The sequence below is a fragment of the Schistocerca piceifrons genome, unplaced genomic scaffold (genome assembly GCF_021461385.2).
Source record: "Schistocerca piceifrons isolate TAMUIC-IGC-003096 unplaced genomic scaffold, iqSchPice1.1 HiC_scaffold_1062, whole genome shotgun sequence".
Lineage (NCBI taxonomy): Eukaryota > Metazoa > Arthropoda > Insecta > Orthoptera > Acrididae > Schistocerca > Schistocerca piceifrons.
In genome coordinates, this window is record NW_025726866.1 from 143,939 (window position 1) to 160,438 (window position 16,500).

Genomic DNA, 16,500 nt, shown 5'->3' on the forward strand with positions numbered 1-16,500 from the left:
CCTACCGAAAAAAGAAACAGATTTCGCAGTGAGGTTCTTTGAGATATTGCTAGAGAAGGAAGTCTCTGGAGCTCTTGCCTCGCACGTCAGATTGGCCGAGCGGTCTAAGGCGCCAGATTTAAGCTCTGGTTCCCATAAGGGAGCGTGGGTTCGAGCCCCACATCTGACAATGCATTTTAAACATTCTGAAACTAACATACTCCCGTGATCTTACAGAACAAGTAAATTATGCAGAAACACGCGAAGCAGATTTTACTAGAGACGACAGTGACAGACCGAGCGGTCGAAAAGAAATAGCGGAACATACTTTTCCCGCGTCCAGGTTTAGCTCTTCTTACGGACGTTTCCGTTGTTGTTGTGCTGTGGCTCTGGGTTCCAAGCGACAGCGAGAAAACCTCAACAGCAACGCATACGTGTTTAAAGGAATCGTAAGGCCTTAATAAAGATAGATGAAACGGTGGCTCAGGTGCTGGAGATGTGAAGCGGCCGTATTGCGTGGGCAGTAAGCTCACTAAGTTAGTGTGTCATGCTAACAACGGGAAGGCTATGGGTTAGATCCCACCAAGGGCTATTTCATATTGCTTCCCTAAAAGGCAGCGCGAGAGACTGCCAGGCAAATCCCAAGTGATCTGTACAAGGACTAAGATGTCCGCACGTCTGGAAACGTTCTCGCCGACTTGTGTGCCACGCTGACGACACGGGTTCTCGTCCGATCACCGAAGTTAAGCAGCGTTTTTGCGTGCTTAGTACACGGCTCGGTGGCTAACTAGGAAGTCTACGTGCTGTTGGATTCTTTAATTTTGCCTTTTCCCTTAGTTTTCGGTGTTGCTGCGCGGTAATGATACGGTCCAGCACGCTGACCCCTCTCTTGCCTCTCGGGACCCAAATTCGCGAACCTGCGGCCACAGTCAAATGAAAGGGTCCGTTGCGCGTTTGTCGAGTCGGTCTCTCCCAGTCGTTTCTAGCGCCTGTCCTCTACATATACGCCCATTTGCAAGCGTCAGCTTTCGCGTCAGCCGAGCAAAGTCGGGACAAGTCGACACATGGGGACACACGATGCTGTGAATCGCAATCCGCACTAGCCTACGCGGAGCTGGACGAGGGGCGAAGGAAAACCATTCGTAACACGACAGTTTGGAAATTCGACGATCGCGAGCGTTGGAAACACTCTCCTGAGTAAAGAAGACAACTTGCGTGCGGTGTCCGGGCTTCGAACCCGGATCAGCTACTTGGGAAGCAACCATGCTGACCGACACACCACCACCGCCTTCTGCTACGCGCTGCTTGCTCCGTGATGTGTCGCCTTCCCTCCTGGCGCCAGAGGCCGAAGGCAATCTCGCTGTAGGCGCTCAACGCCGAGTGGAAGGCGAGCACATCTGAACCCGTTTTCCTGGTGCTGCTAGGGCCATATACTGAAACTGAGCGCAGAACTAACTTTTACTGAAGAATCTGCCCTTTAATGCACATCAGGGCGAACACGAAATTTCTAATATGAAGTACTCACTGACGATCCAAAGACGCTTCAGTATGTATGCGTCGGTACCACCGGGGCAGTGCCTAAGTATTGTAAAGTGAAGGTCGACAGTTTGAGCCTCACAGGAAGTATTTCATTGGCTTCCCACGAGAGCGTTATGCACAGCGTGGCTGTTGCTAGGAAACGGCCTTATTTGCCGTTGGCTAATATCTAGTTTTCTTTGCATCAATGTGAAAATGTTCCTATTACTAAATACAGTTTTGCTAGTTACAGTTCAAACTAGAAACGACGGAAGAAAGCGGTCCAACGCGCCACATTCGTTCCCGAAGGGGAGGGTGCATTTCCTACGCGACGTCTGACATAGCGTCTTAAATTTTCTAAAACTGACATAATTCCATCCTACCGAAAAAAGAAACAGATTTCGCAGTGAGGTTCTTTGAGATATTGCTAGAGAAGGAAGTCTCTGGAGCTCTTGCCTCGCACGTCAGATTGGCCGAGCGGTCTAAGGCGCCAGATTTAAGCTCTGGTTCCCATAAGGGAGCGTGGGTTCGAGCCCCACATCTGACAATGCATTTTAAACATTCTGAAACTAACATACTCCCGTGATCTTACAGAACAAGTAAATTATGCAGAAACACGCGAAGCAGATTTTACTAGAGACGACAGTGACAGACCGAGCGGTCGAAAAGAAATAGCGGAACATACTTTTCCCGCGTCCAGGTTTAGCTCTTCTTACGGACGTTTCCGTTGTTGTTGTGCTGTGGCTCTGGGTTCCAAGCGACAGCGAGAAAACCTCAACAGCAACGCATACGTGTTTAAAGGAATCGTAAGGCCTTAATAAAGATAGATGAAACGGTGGCTCAGGTGCTGGAGATGTGAAGCGGCCGTATTGCGTGGGCAGTAAGCTCACTAAGTTAGTGTGTCATGCTAACAACGGGAAGGCTATGGGTTAGATCCCACCAAGGGCTATTTCATATTGCTTCCCTAAAAGGCAGCGCGAGAGACTGCCAGGCAAATCCCAAGTGATCTGTACAAGGACTAAGATGTCCGCACGTCTGGAAACGTTCTCGCCGACTTGTGTGCCACGCTGACGACACGGGTTCTCGTCCGATCACCGAAGTTAAGCAGCGTTTTTGCGTGCTTAGTACACGGCTCGGTGGCTAACTAGGAAGTCTACGTGCTGTTGGATTCTTTAATTTTGCCTTTTCCCTTAGTTTTCGGTGTTGCTGCGCGGTAATGATACGGTCCAGCACGCTGACCCCTCTCTTGCCTCTCGGGACCCAAATTCGCGAACCTGCGGCCACAGTCAAATGAAAGGGTCCGTTGCGCGTTTGTCGAGTCGGTCTCTCCCAGTCGTTTCTAGCGCCTGTCCTCTACATATACGCCCATTTGCAAGCGTCAGCTTTCGCGTCAGCCGAGCAAAGTCGGGACAAGTCGACACATGGGGACACACGATGCTGTGAATCGCAATCCGCACTAGCCTACGCGGAGCTGGACGAGGGGCGAAGGAAAACCATTCGTAACACGACAGTTTGGAAATTCGACGATCGCGAGCGTTGGAAACACTCTCCTGAGTAAAGAAGACAACTTGCGTGCGGTGTCCGGGCTTCGAACCCGGATCAGCTACTTGGGAAGCAACCATGCTGACCGACACACCACCACCGCCTTCTGCTACGCGCTGCTTGCTCCGTGATGTGTCGCCTTCCCTCCTGGCGCCAGAGGCCGAAGGCAATCTCGCTGTAGGCGCTCAACGCCGAGTGGAAGGCGAGCACATCTGAACCCGTTTTCCTGGTGCTGCTAGGGCCATATACTGAAACTGAGCGCAGAACTAACTTTTACTGAAGAATCTGCCCTTTAATGCACATCAGGGCGAACACGAAATTTCTAATATGAAGTACTCACTGACGATCCAAAGACGCTTCAGTATGTATGCGTCGGTACCACCGGGGCAGTGCCTAAGTATTGTAAAGTGAAGGTCGACAGTTTGAGCCTCACAGGAAGTATTTCATTGGCTTCCCACGAGAGCGTTATGCACAGCGTGGCTGTTGCTAGGAAACGGCCTTATTTGCCGTTGGCTAATATCTAGTTTTCTTTGCATCAATGTGAAAATGTTCCTATTACTAAATACAGTTTTGCTAGTTACAGTTCAAACTAGAAACGACGGAAGAAAGCGGTCCAACGCGCCACATTCGTTCCCGAAGGGGAGGGTGCATTTCCTACGCGACGTCTGACATAGCGTCTTAAATTTTCTAAAACTGACATAATTCCATCCTACCGAAAAAAGAAACAGATTTCGCAGTGAGGTTCTTTGAGATATTGCTAGAGAAGGAAGTCTCTGGAGCTCTTGCCTCGCACGTCAGATTGGCCGAGCGGTCTAAGGCGCCAGATTTAAGCTCTGGTTCCCATAAGGGAGCGTGGGTTCGAGCCCCACATCTGACAATGCATTTTAAACATTCTGAAACTAACATACTCCCGTGATCTTACAGAACAAGTAAATTATGCAGAAACACGCGAAGCAGATTTTACTAGAGACGACAGTGACAGACCGAGCGGTCGAAAAGAAATAGCGGAACATACTTTTCCCGCGTCGAGGTTTAGCTCTTCTTACGGACGTTTCCGTTGTTGTTGTGCTGTGGCTCTGGGTTCCAAGCGACAGCGAGAAAACCTCAACAGCAACGCATACGTGTTTAAAGGAATCGTAAGGCCTTAATAAAGATAGATGAAACGGTGGCTCAGGTGCTGGAGATGTGAAGCGGCCGTATTGCGTGGGCAGTAAGCTCACTAAGTTAGTGTGTCATGCTAACAACGGGAAGGCTATGGGTTAGATCCCACCAAGGGCTATTTCATATTGCTTCCCTAAAAGGCAGCGCGAGAGACTGCCAGGCAAATCCCAAGTGATCTGTACAAGGACTAAGATGTCCGCACGTCTGGAAACGTTCTCGCCGACTTGTGTGCCACGCTGACGACACGGGTTCTCGTCCGATCACCGAAGTTAAGCAGCGTTTTTGCGTGCTTAGTACACGGCTCGGTGGCTAACTAGGAAGTCTACGTGCTGTTGGATTCTTTAATTTTGCCTTTTCCCTTAGTTTTCGGTGTTGCTGCGCGGTAATGATACGGTCCAGCACGCTGACCCCTCTCTTGCCTCTCGGGACCCAAATTCGCGAACCTGCGGCCACAGTCAAATGAAAGGGTCCGTTGCGCGTTTGTCGAGTCGGTCTCTCCCAGTCGTTTCTAGCGCCTGTCCTCTACATATACGCCCATTTGCAAGCGTCAGCTTTCGCGTCAGCCGAGCAAAGTCGGGACAAGTCGACACATGGGGACACACGATGCTGTGAATCGCAATCCGCACTAGCCTACGCGGAGCTGGACGAGGGGCGAAGGAAAACCATTCGTAACACGACAGTTTGGAAATTCGACGATCGCGAGCGTTGGAAACACTCTCCTGAGTAAAGAAGACAACTTGCGTGCGGTGTCCGGGCTTCGAACCCGGATCAGCTACTTGGGAAGCAACCATGCTGACCGACACACCACCACCGCCTTCTGCTACGCGCTGCTTGCTCCGTGATGTGTCGCCTTCCCTCCTGGCGCCAGAGGCCGAAGGCAATCTCGCTGTAGGCGCTCAACGCCGAGTGGAAGGCGAGCACATCTGAACCCGTTTTCCTGGTGCTGCTAGGGCCATATACTGAAACTGAGCGCAGAACTAACTTTTACTGAAGAATCTGCCCTTTAATGCACATCAGGGCGAACACGAAATTTCTAATATGAAGTACTCACTGACGATCCAAAGACGCTTCAGTATGTATGCGTCGGTACCACCGGGGCAGTGCCTAAGTATTGTAAAGTGAAGGTCGACAGTTTGAGCCTCACAGGAAGTATTTCATTGGCTTCCCACGAGAGCGTTATGCACAGCGTGGCTGTTGCTAGGAAACGGCCTTATTTGCCGTTGGCTAATATCTAGTTTTCTTTGCATCAATGTGAAAATGTTCCTATTACTAAATACAGTTTTGCTAGTTACAGTTCAAACTAGAAACGACGGAAGAAAGCGGTCCAACGCGCCACATTCGTTCCCGAAGGGGAGGGTGCATTTCCTACGCGACGTCTGACATAGCGTCTTAAATTTTCTAAAACTGACATAATTCCATCCTACCGAAAAAAGAAACAGATTTCGCAGTGAGGTTCTTTGAGATATTGCTAGAGAAGGAAGTCTCTGGAGCTCTTGCCTCGCACGTCAGATTGGCCGAGCGGTCTAAGGCGCCAGATTTAAGCTCTGGTTCCCATAAGGGAGCGTGGGTTCGAGCCCCACATCTGACAATGCATTTTAAACATTCTGAAACTAACATACTCCCGTGATCTTACAGAACAAGTAAATTATGCAGAAACACGCGAAGCAGATTTTACTAGAGACGACAGTGACAGACCGAGCGGTCGAAAAGAAATAGCGGAACATACTTTTCCCGCGTCGAGGTTTAGCTCTTCTTACGGACGTTTCCGTTGTTGTTGTGCTGTGGCTCTGGGTTCCAAGCGACAGCGAGAAAACCTCAACAGCAACGCATACGTGTTTAAAGGAATCGTAAGGCCTTAATAAAGATAGATGAAACGGTGGCTCAGGTGCTGGAGATGTGAAGCGGCCGTATTGCGTGGGCAGTAAGCTCACTAAGTTAGTGTGTCATGCTAACAACGGGAAGGCTATGGGTTAGATCCCACCAAGGGCTATTTCATATTGCTTCCCTAAAAGGCAGCGCGAGAGACTGCCAGGCAAATCCCAAGTGATCTGTACAAGGACTAAGATGTCCGCACGTCTGGAAACGTTCTCGCCGACTTGTGTGCCACGCTGACGACACGGGTTCTCGTCCGATCACCGAAGTTAAGCAGCGTTTTTGCGTGCTTAGTACACGGCTCGGTGGCTAACTAGGAAGTCTACGTGCTGTTGGATTCTTTAATTTTGCCTTTTCCCTTAGTTTTCGGTGTTGCTGCGCGGTAATGATACGGTCCAGCACGCTGACCCCTCTCTTGCCTCTCGGGACCCAAATTCGCGAACCTGCGGCCACAGTCAAATGAAAGGGTCCGTTGCGCGTTTGTCGAGTCGGTCTCTCCCAGTCGTTTCTAGCGCCTGTCCTCTACATATACGCCCATTTGCAAGCGTCAGCTTTCGCGTCAGCCGAGCAAAGTCGGGACAAGTCGACACATGGGGACACACGATGCTGTGAATCGCAATCCGCACTAGCCTACGCGGAGCTGGACGAGGGGCGAAGGAAAACCATTCGTAACACGACAGTTTGGAAATTCGACGATCGCGAGCGTTGGAAACACTCTCCTGAGTAAAGAAGACAACTTGCGTGCGGTGTCCGGGCTTCGAACCCGGATCAGCTACTTGGGAAGCAACCATGCTGACCGACACACCACCACCGCCTTCTGCTACGCGCTGCTTGCTCCGTGATGTGTCGCCTTCCCTCCTGGCGCCAGAGGCCGAAGGCAATCTCGCTGTAGGCGCTCAACGCCGAGTGGAAGGCGAGCACATCTGAACCCGTTTTCCTGGTGCTGCTAGGGCCATATACTGAAACTGAGCGCAGAACTAACTTTTACTGAAGAATCTGCCCTTTAATGCACATCAGGGCGAACACGAAATTTCTAATATGAAGTACTCACTGACGATCCAAAGACGCTTCAGTATGTATGCGTCGGTACCACCGGGGCAGTGCCTAAGTATTGTAAAGTGAAGGTCGACAGTTTGAGCCTCACAGGAAGTATTTCATTGGCTTCCCACGAGAGCGTTATGCACAGCGTGGCTGTTGCTAGGAAACGGCCTTATTTGCCGTTGGCTAATATCTAGTTTTCTTTGCATCAATGTGAAAATGTTCCTATTACTAAATACAGTTTTGCTAGTTACAGTTCAAACTAGAAACGACGGAAGAAAGCGGTCCAACGCGCCACATTCGTTCCCGAAGGGGAGGGTGCATTTCCTACGCGACGTCTGACATAGCGTCTTAAATTTTCTAAAACTGACATAATTCCATCCTACCGAAAAAAGAAACAGATTTCGCAGTGAGGTTCTTTGAGATATTGCTAGAGAAGGAAGTCTCTGGAGCTCTTGCCTCGCACGTCAGATTGGCCGAGCGGTCTAAGGCGCCAGATTTAAGCTCTGGTTCCCATAAGGGAGCGTGGGTTCGAGCCCCACATCTGACAATGCATTTTAAACATTCTGAAACTAACATACTCCCGTGATCTTACAGAACAAGTAAATTATGCAGAAACACGCGAAGCAGATTTTACTAGAGACGACAGTGACAGACCGAGCGGTCGAAAAGAAATAGCGGAACATACTTTTCCCGCGTCGAGGTTTAGCTCTTCTTACGGACGTTTCCGTTGTTGTTGTGCTGTGGCTCTGGGTTCCAAGCGACAGCGAGAAAACCTCAACAGCAACGCATACGTGTTTAAAGGAATCGTAAGGCCTTAATAAAGATAGATGAAACGGTGGCTCAGGTGCTGGAGATGTGAAGCGGCCGTATTGCGTGGGCAGTAAGCTCACTAAGTTAGTGTGTCATGCTAACAACGGGAAGGCTATGGGTTAGATCCCACCAAGGGCTATTTCATATTGCTTCCCTAAAAGGCAGCGCGAGAGACTGCCAGGCAAATCCCAAGTGATCTGTACAAGGACTAAGATGTCCGCACGTCTGGAAACGTTCTCGCCGACTTGTGTGCCACGCTGACGACACGGGTTCTCGTCCGATCACCGAAGTTAAGCAGCGTTTTTGCGTGCTTAGTACACGGCTCGGTGGCTAACTAGGAAGTCTACGTGCTGTTGGATTCTTTAATTTTGCCTTTTCCCTTAGTTTTCGGTGTTGCTGCGCGGTAATGATACGGTCCAGCACGCTGACCCCTCTCTTGCCTCTCGGGACCCAAATTCGCGAACCTGCGGCCACAGTCAAATGAAAGGGTCCGTTGCGCGTTTGTCGAGTCGGTCTCTCCCAGTCGTTTCTAGCGCCTGTCCTCTACATATACGCCCATTTGCAAGCGTCAGCTTTCGCGTCAGCCGAGCAAAGTCGGGACAAGTCGACACATGGGGACACACGATGCTGTGAATCGCAATCCGCACTAGCCTACGCGGAGCTGGACGAGGGGCGAAGGAAAACCATTCGTAACACGACAGTTTGGAAATTCGACGATCGCGAGCGTTGGAAACACTCTCCTGAGTAAAGAAGACAACTTGCGTGCGGTGTCCGGGCTTCGAACCCGGATCAGCTACTTGGGAAGCAACCATGCTGACCGACACACCACCACCGCCTTCTGCTACGCGCTGCTTGCTCCGTGATGTGTCGCCTTCCCTCCTGGCGCCAGAGGCCGAAGGCAATCTCGCTGTAGGCGCTCAACGCCGAGTGGAAGGCGAGCACATCTGAACCCGTTTTCCTGGTGCTGCTAGGGCCATATACTGAAACTGAGCGCAGAACTAACTTTTACTGAAGAATCTGCCCTTTAATGCACATCAGGGCGAACACGAAATTTCTAATATGAAGTACTCACTGACGATCCAAAGACGCTTCAGTATGTATGCGTCGGTACCACCGGGGCAGTGCCTAAGTATTGTAAAGTGAAGGTCGACAGTTTGAGCCTCACAGGAAGTATTTCATTGGCTTCCCACGAGAGCGTTATGCACAGCGTGGCTGTTGCTAGGAAACGGCCTTATTTGCCGTTGGCTAATATCTAGTTTTCTTTGCATCAATGTGAAAATGTTCCTATTACTAAATACAGTTTTGCTAGTTACAGTTCAAACTAGAAACGACGGAAGAAAGCGGTCCAACGCGCCACATTCGTTCCCGAAGGGGAGGGTGCATTTCCTACGCGACGTCTGACATAGCGTCTTAAATTTTCTAAAACTGACATAATTCCATCCTACCGAAAAAAGAAACAGATTTCGCAGTGAGGTTCTTTGAGATATTGCTAGAGAAGGAAGTCTCTGGAGCTCTTGCCTCGCACGTCAGATTGGCCGAGCGGTCTAAGGCGCCAGATTTAAGCTCTGGTTCCCATAAGGGAGCGTGGGTTCGAGCCCCACATCTGACAATGCATTTTAAACATTCTGAAACTAACATACTCCCGTGATCTTACAGAACAAGTAAATTATGCAGAAACACGCGAAGCAGATTTTACTAGAGACGACAGTGACAGACCGAGCGGTCGAAAAGAAATAGCGGAACATACTTTTCCCGCGTCGAGGTTTAGCTCTTCTTACGGACGTTTCCGTTGTTGTTGTGCTGTGGCTCTGGGTTCCAAGCGACAGCGAGAAAACCTCAACAGCAACGCATACGTGTTTAAAGGAATCGTAAGGCCTTAATAAAGATAGATGAAACGGTGGCTCAGGTGCTGGAGATGTGAAGCGGCCGTATTGCGTGGGCAGTAAGCTCACTAAGTTAGTGTGTCATGCTAACAACGGGAAGGCTATGGGTTAGATCCCACCAAGGGCTATTTCATATTGCTTCCCTAAAAGGCAGCGCGAGAGACTGCCAGGCAAATCCCAAGTGATCTGTACAAGGACTAAGATGTCCGCACGTCTGGAAACGTTCTCGCCGACTTGTGTGCCACGCTGACGACACGGGTTCTCGTCCGATCACCGAAGTTAAGCAGCGTTTTTGCGTGCTTAGTACACGGCTCGGTGGCTAACTAGGAAGTCTACGTGCTGTTGGATTCTTTAATTTTGCCTTTTCCCTTAGTTTTCGGTGTTGCTGCGCGGTAATGATACGGTCCAGCACGCTGACCCCTCTCTTGCCTCTCGGGACCCAAATTCGCGAACCTGCGGCCACAGTCAAATGAAAGGGTCCGTTGCGCGTTTGTCGAGTCGGTCTCTCCCAGTCGTTTCTAGCGCCTGTCCTCTACATATACGCCCATTTGCAAGCGTCAGCTTTCGCGTCAGCCGAGCAAAGTCGGGACAAGTCGACACATGGGGACACACGATGCTGTGAATCGCAATCCGCACTAGCCTACGCGGAGCTGGACGAGGGGCGAAGGAAAACCATTCGTAACACGACAGTTTGGAAATTCGACGATCGCGAGCGTTGGAAACACTCTCCTGAGTAAAGAAGACAACTTGCGTGCGGTGTCCGGGCTTCGAACCCGGATCAGCTACTTGGGAAGCAACCATGCTGACCGACACACCACCACCGCCTTCTGCTACGCGCTGCTTGCTCCGTGATGTGTCGCCTTCCCTCCTGGCGCCAGAGGCCGAAGGCAATCTCGCTGTAGGCGCTCAACGCCGAGTGGAAGGCGAGCACATCTGAACCCGTTTTCCTGGTGCTGCTAGGGCCATATACTGAAACTGAGCGCAGAACTAACTTTTACTGAAGAATCTGCCCTTTAATGCACATCAGGGCGAACACGAAATTTCTAATATGAAGTACTCACTGACGATCCAAAGACGCTTCAGTATGTATGCGTCGGTACCACCGGGGCAGTGCCTAAGTATTGTAAAGTGAAGGTCGACAGTTTGAGCCTCACAGGAAGTATTTCATTGGCTTCCCACGAGAGCGTTATGCACAGCGTGGCTGTTGCTAGGAAACGGCCTTATTTGCCGTTGGCTAATATCTAGTTTTCTTTGCATCAATGTGAAAATGTTCCTATTACTAAATACAGTTTTGCTAGTTACAGTTCAAACTAGAAACGACGGAAGAAAGCGGTCCAACGCGCCACATTCGTTCCCGAAGGGGAGGGTGCATTTCCTACGCGACGTCTGACATAGCGTCTTAAATTTTCTAAAACTGACATAATTCCATCCTACCGAAAAAAGAAACAGATTTCGCAGTGAGGTTCTTTGAGATATTGCTAGAGAAGGAAGTCTCTGGAGCTCTTGCCTCGCACGTCAGATTGGCCGAGCGGTCTAAGGCGCCAGATTTAAGCTCTGGTTCCCATAAGGGAGCGTGGGTTCGAGCCCCACATCTGACAATGCATTTTAAACATTCTGAAACTAACATACTCCCGTGATCTTACAGAACAAGTAAATTATGCAGAAACACGCGAAGCAGATTTTACTAGAGACGACAGTGACAGACCGAGCGGTCGAAAAGAAATAGCGGAACATACTTTTCCCGCGTCGAGGTTTAGCTCTTCTTACGGACGTTTCCGTTGTTGTTGTGCTGTGGCTCTGGGTTCCAAGCGACAGCGAGAAAACCTCAACAGCAACGCATACGTGTTTAAAGGAATCGTAAGGCCTTAATAAAGATAGATGAAACGGTGGCTCAGGTGCTGGAGATGTGAAGCGGCCGTATTGCGTGGGCAGTAAGCTCACTAAGTTAGTGTGTCATGCTAACAACGGGAAGGCTATGGGTTAGATCCCACCAAGGGCTATTTCATATTGCTTCCCTAAAAGGCAGCGCGAGAGACTGCCAGGCAAATCCCAAGTGATCTGTACAAGGACTAAGATGTCCGCACGTCTGGAAACGTTCTCGCCGACTTGTGTGCCACGCTGACGACACGGGTTCTCGTCCGATCACCGAAGTTAAGCAGCGTTTTTGCGTGCTTAGTACACGGCTCGGTGGCTAACTAGGAAGTCTACGTGCTGTTGGATTCTTTAATTTTGCCTTTTCCCTTAGTTTTCGGTGTTGCTGCGCGGTAATGATACGGTCCAGCACGCTGACCCCTCTCTTGCCTCTCGGGACCCAAATTCGCGAACCTGCGGCCACAGTCAAATGAAAGGGTCCGTTGCGCGTTTGTCGAGTCGGTCTCTCCCAGTCGTTTCTAGCGCCTGTCCTCTACATATACGCCCATTTGCAAGCGTCAGCTTTCGCGTCAGCCGAGCAAAGTCGGGACAAGTCGACACATGGGGACACACGATGCTGTGAATCGCAATCCGCACTAGCCTACGCGGAGCTGGACGAGGGGCGAAGGAAAACCATTCGTAACACGACAGTTTGGAAATTCGACGATCGCGAGCGTTGGAAACACTCTCCTGAGTAAAGAAGACAACTTGCGTGCGGTGTCCGGGCTTCGAACCCGGATCAGCTACTTGGGAAGCAACCATGCTGACCGACACACCACCACCGCCTTCTGCTACGCGCTGCTTGCTCCGTGATGTGTCGCCTTCCCTCCTGGCGCCAGAGGCCGAAGGCAATCTCGCTGTAGGCGCTCAACGCCGAGTGGAAGGCGAGCACATCTGAACCCGTTTTCCTGGTGCTGCTAGGGCCATATACTGAAACTGAGCGCAGAACTAACTTTTACTGAAGAATCTGCCCTTTAATGCACATCAGGGCGAACACGAAATTTCTAATATGAAGTACTCACTGACAATCCAAAGACGCTTCAGTATGTATGCGTCGGTACCACCGGGGCAGTGCCTAAGTATTGTAAAGTGAAGGTCGACAGTTTGAGCCTCACAGGAAGTATTTCATTGGCTTCCCACGAGAGCGTTATGCACAGCGTGGCTGTTGCTAGGAAACGGCCTTATTTGCCGTTGGCTAATATCTAGTTTTCTTTGCATCAATGTGAAAATGTTCCTATTACTAAATACAGTTTTGCTAGTTACAGTTCAAACTAGAAACGACGGAAGAAAGCGGTCCAACGCGCCACATTCGCTCCCGAAGGGGAGGGTGCATTTCCTACGCGACGTCTGACATAGCGTCTTAAATTTTCTAAAACTGACATAATTCCATCCTACCGAAAAAAGAAACAGATTTCGCAGTGAGGTTCTTTGAGACATTGCTAGAGAAGGAAGTCTCTGGAGCTCTTGCCTCGCACGTCAGATTGGCCGAGCGGTCTAAGGCGCCAGATTTAAGCTCTGGTTCCCATAAGGGAGCGTGGGTTCGAGCCCCACATCTGACAATGCATTTTAAACATTCTGAAACTAACATACTCCCGTGATCTTACAGAACAAGTAAATTATGCAGAAACACGCGAAGCAGATTTTACTAGAGACGACAGTGACAGACCGAGCGGTCGAAAAGAAATAGCGGAACATACTTTTCCCGCGTCGAGGTTTAGCTCTTCTTACGGACGTTTCCGTTGTTGTTGTGCTGTGGCTCTGGGTTCCAAGCGACAGCGAGAAAACCTCAACAGCAACGCATACGTGTTTAAAGGAATCGTAAGGCCTTAATAAAGATAGATGAAACGGTGGCTCAGGTGCTGGAGATGTGAAGCGGCCGTATTGCGTGGGCAGTAAGCTCACTAAGTTAGTGTGTCATGCTAACAACGGGAAGGCTATGGGTTAGATCCCACCAAGGGCTATTTCATATTGCTTCCCTAAAAGGCAGCGCGAGAGACTGCCAGGCAAATCCCAAGTGATCTGTACAAGGACTAAGATGTCCGCACGTCTGGAAACGTTCTCGCCGACTTGTGTGCCACGCTGACGACACGGGTTCTCGTCCGATCACCGAAGTTAAGCAGCGTTTTTGCGTGCTTAGTACACGGCTCGGTGGCTAACTAGGAAGTCTACGTGCTGTTGGATTCTTTAATTTTGCCTTTTCCCTTAGTTTTCGGTGTTGCTGCGCGGTAATGATACGGTCCAGCACGCTGACCCCTCTCTTGCCTCTCGGGACCCAAATTCGCGAACCTGCGGCCACAGTCAAATGAAAGGGTCCGTTGCGCGTTTGTCGAGTCGGTCTCTCCCAGTCGTTTCTAGCGCCTGTCCTCTACATATACGCCCATTTGCAAGCGTCAGCTTTCGCGTCAGCCGAGCAAAGTCGGGACAAGTCGACACATGGGGACACACGATGCTGTGAATCGCAATCCGCACTAGCCTACGCGGAGCTGGACGAGGGGCGAAGGAAAACCATTCGTAACACGACAGTTTGGAAATTCGACGATCGCGAGCGTTGGAAACACTCTCCTGAGTAAAGAAGACAACTTGCGTGCGGTGTCCGGGCTTCGAACCCGGATCAGCTACTTGGGAAGCAACCATGCTGACCGACACACCACCACCGCCTTCTGCTACGCGCTGCTTGCTCCGTGATGTGTCGCCTTCCCTCCTGGCGCCAGAGGCCGAAGGCAATCTCGCTGTAGGCGCTCAACGCCGAGTGGAAGGCGAGCACATCTGAACCCGTTTTCCTGGTGCTGCTAGGGCCATATACTGAAACTGAGCGCAGAACTAACTTTTACTGAAGAATCTGCCCTTTAATGCACATCAGGGCGAACACGAAATTTCTAATATGAAGTACTCACTGACGATCCAAAGACGCTTCAGTATGTATGCGTCGGTACCACCGGGGCAGTGCCTAAGTATTGTAAAGTGAAGGTCGACAGTTTGAGCCTCACAGGAAGTATTTCATTGGCTTCCCACGAGAGCGTTATGCACAGCGTGGCTGTTGCTAGGAAACGGCCTTATTTGCCGTTGGCTAATATCTAGTTTTCTTTGCATCAATGTGAAAATGTTCCTATTACTAAATACAGTTTTGCTAGTTACAGTTCAAACTAGAAACGACGGAAGAAAGCGGTCCAACGCGCCACATTCGTTCCCGAAGGGGAGGGTGCATTTCCTACGCGACGTCTGACATAGCGTCTTAAATTTTCTAAAACTGACATAATTCCATCCTACCGAAAAAAGAAACAGATTTCGCAGTGAGGTTCTTTGAGATATTGCTAGAGAAGGAAGTCTCTGGAGCTCTTGCCTCGCACGTCAGATTGGCCGAGCGGTCTAAGGCGCCAGATTTAAGCTCTGGTTCCCATAAGGGAGCGTGGGTTCGAGCCCCACATCTGACAATGCATTTTAAACATTCTGAAACTAACATACTCCCGTGATCTTACAGAACAAGTAAATTATGCAGAAACACGCGAAGCAGATTTTACTAGAGACGACAGTGACAGACCGAGCGGTCGAAAAGAAATAGCGGAACATACTTTTCCCGCGTCGAGGTTTAGCTCTTCTTACGGACGTTTCCGTTGTTGTTGTGCTGTGGCTCTGGGTTCCAAGCGACAGCGAGAAAACCTCAACAGCAACGCATACGTGTTTAAAGGAATCGTAAGGCCTTAATAAAGATAGATGAAACGGTGGCTCAGGTGCTGGAGATGTGAAGCGGCCGTATTGCGTGGGCAGTAAGCTCACTAAGTTAGTGTGTCATGCTAACAACGGGAAGGCTATGGGTTAGATCCCACCAAGGGCTATTTCATATTGCTTCCCTAAAAGGCAGCGCGAGAGACTGCCAGGCAAATCCCAAGTGATCTGTACAAGGACTAAGATGTCCGCACGTCTGGAAACGTTCTCGCCGACTTGTGTGCCACGCTGACGACACGGGTTCTCGTCCGATCACCGAAGTTAAGCAGCGTTTTTGCGTGCTTAGTACACGGCTCGGTGGCTAACTAGGAAGTCTACGTGCTGTTGGATTCTTTAATTTTGCCTTTTCCCTTAGTTTTCGGTGTTGCTGCGCGGTAATGATACGGTCCAGCACGCTGACCCCTCTCTTGCCTCTCGGGACCCAAATTCGCGAACCTGCGGCCACAGTCAAATGAAAGGGTCCGTTGCGCGTTTGTCGAGTCGGTCTCTCCCAGTCGTTTCTAGCGCCTGTCCTCTACATATACGCCCATTTGCAAGCGTCAGCTTTCGCGTCAGCCGAGCAAAGTCGGGACAAGTCGACACATGGGGACACACGATGCTGTGAATCGCAATCCGCACTAGCCTACGCGGAGCTGGACGAGGGGCGAAGGAAAACCATTCGTAACACGACAGTTTGGAAATTCGACGATCGCGAGCGTTGGAAACACTCTCCTGAGTAAAGAAGACAACTTGCGTGCGGTGTCCGGGCTTCGAACCCGGATCAGCTACTTGGGAAGCAACCATGCTGACCGACACACCACCACCGCCTTCTGCTACGCGCTGCTTGCTCCGTGATGTGTCGCCTTCCCTCCTGGCGCCAGAGGCCGAAGGCAATCTCGCTGTAGGCGCTCAACGCCGAGTGGAAGGCGAGCACATCTGAACCCGTTTTCCTGGTGCTGCTAGGGCCATATACTGAAACTGAGCGCAGAACTAACTTTTACTGAAGAATCTGCCCTTTAATGCACATCAGGGCGAACACGAAATTTCTAATATGAAGTACTCACTGACAATCCAAAGACGCTTC

General features: G+C 50.4%; 9 non-coding genes across 9 annotated transcripts; all 9 read left to right on the plus strand.

Moving 5' to 3' along the window:
• The first annotated feature begins 85 nt into the window (after positions 1-85).
• On the plus strand, positions 86-169 carry Trnal-uaa. Its single transcript has one exon. It is a non-coding gene; the product is annotated as a tRNA-Leu (tRNA).
• Positions 170-1,957: 1,788 nt separating this feature from the next.
• On the plus strand, positions 1,958-2,041 carry Trnal-uaa. Its single transcript has one exon. It is a non-coding gene; the product is annotated as a tRNA-Leu (tRNA).
• A 1,788-nt stretch (positions 2,042-3,829) lies between these two features.
• On the plus strand, positions 3,830-3,913 carry Trnal-uaa. Its single transcript has one exon. It is a non-coding gene; the product is annotated as a tRNA-Leu (tRNA).
• Positions 3,914-5,701: 1,788 nt separating this feature from the next.
• On the plus strand, positions 5,702-5,785 carry Trnal-uaa. Its single transcript has one exon. It is a non-coding gene; the product is annotated as a tRNA-Leu (tRNA).
• Positions 5,786-7,573: 1,788 nt separating this feature from the next.
• Trnal-uaa lies at positions 7,574-7,657 on the plus strand. Its single transcript has one exon. It is a non-coding gene; the product is annotated as a tRNA-Leu (tRNA).
• A 1,788-nt stretch (positions 7,658-9,445) lies between these two features.
• On the plus strand, positions 9,446-9,529 carry Trnal-uaa. The gene has a single exon. It is a non-coding gene; the product is annotated as a tRNA-Leu (tRNA).
• Positions 9,530-11,317: 1,788 nt separating this feature from the next.
• On the plus strand, positions 11,318-11,401 carry Trnal-uaa. The gene has a single exon. It is a non-coding gene; the product is annotated as a tRNA-Leu (tRNA).
• A 1,788-nt stretch (positions 11,402-13,189) lies between these two features.
• Trnal-uaa lies at positions 13,190-13,273 on the plus strand. Its single transcript has one exon. It is a non-coding gene; the product is annotated as a tRNA-Leu (tRNA).
• Positions 13,274-15,061: 1,788 nt separating this feature from the next.
• On the plus strand, positions 15,062-15,145 carry Trnal-uaa. Its single transcript has one exon. It is a non-coding gene; the product is annotated as a tRNA-Leu (tRNA).
• Positions 15,146-16,500: the final 1,355 nt, after the last annotated feature.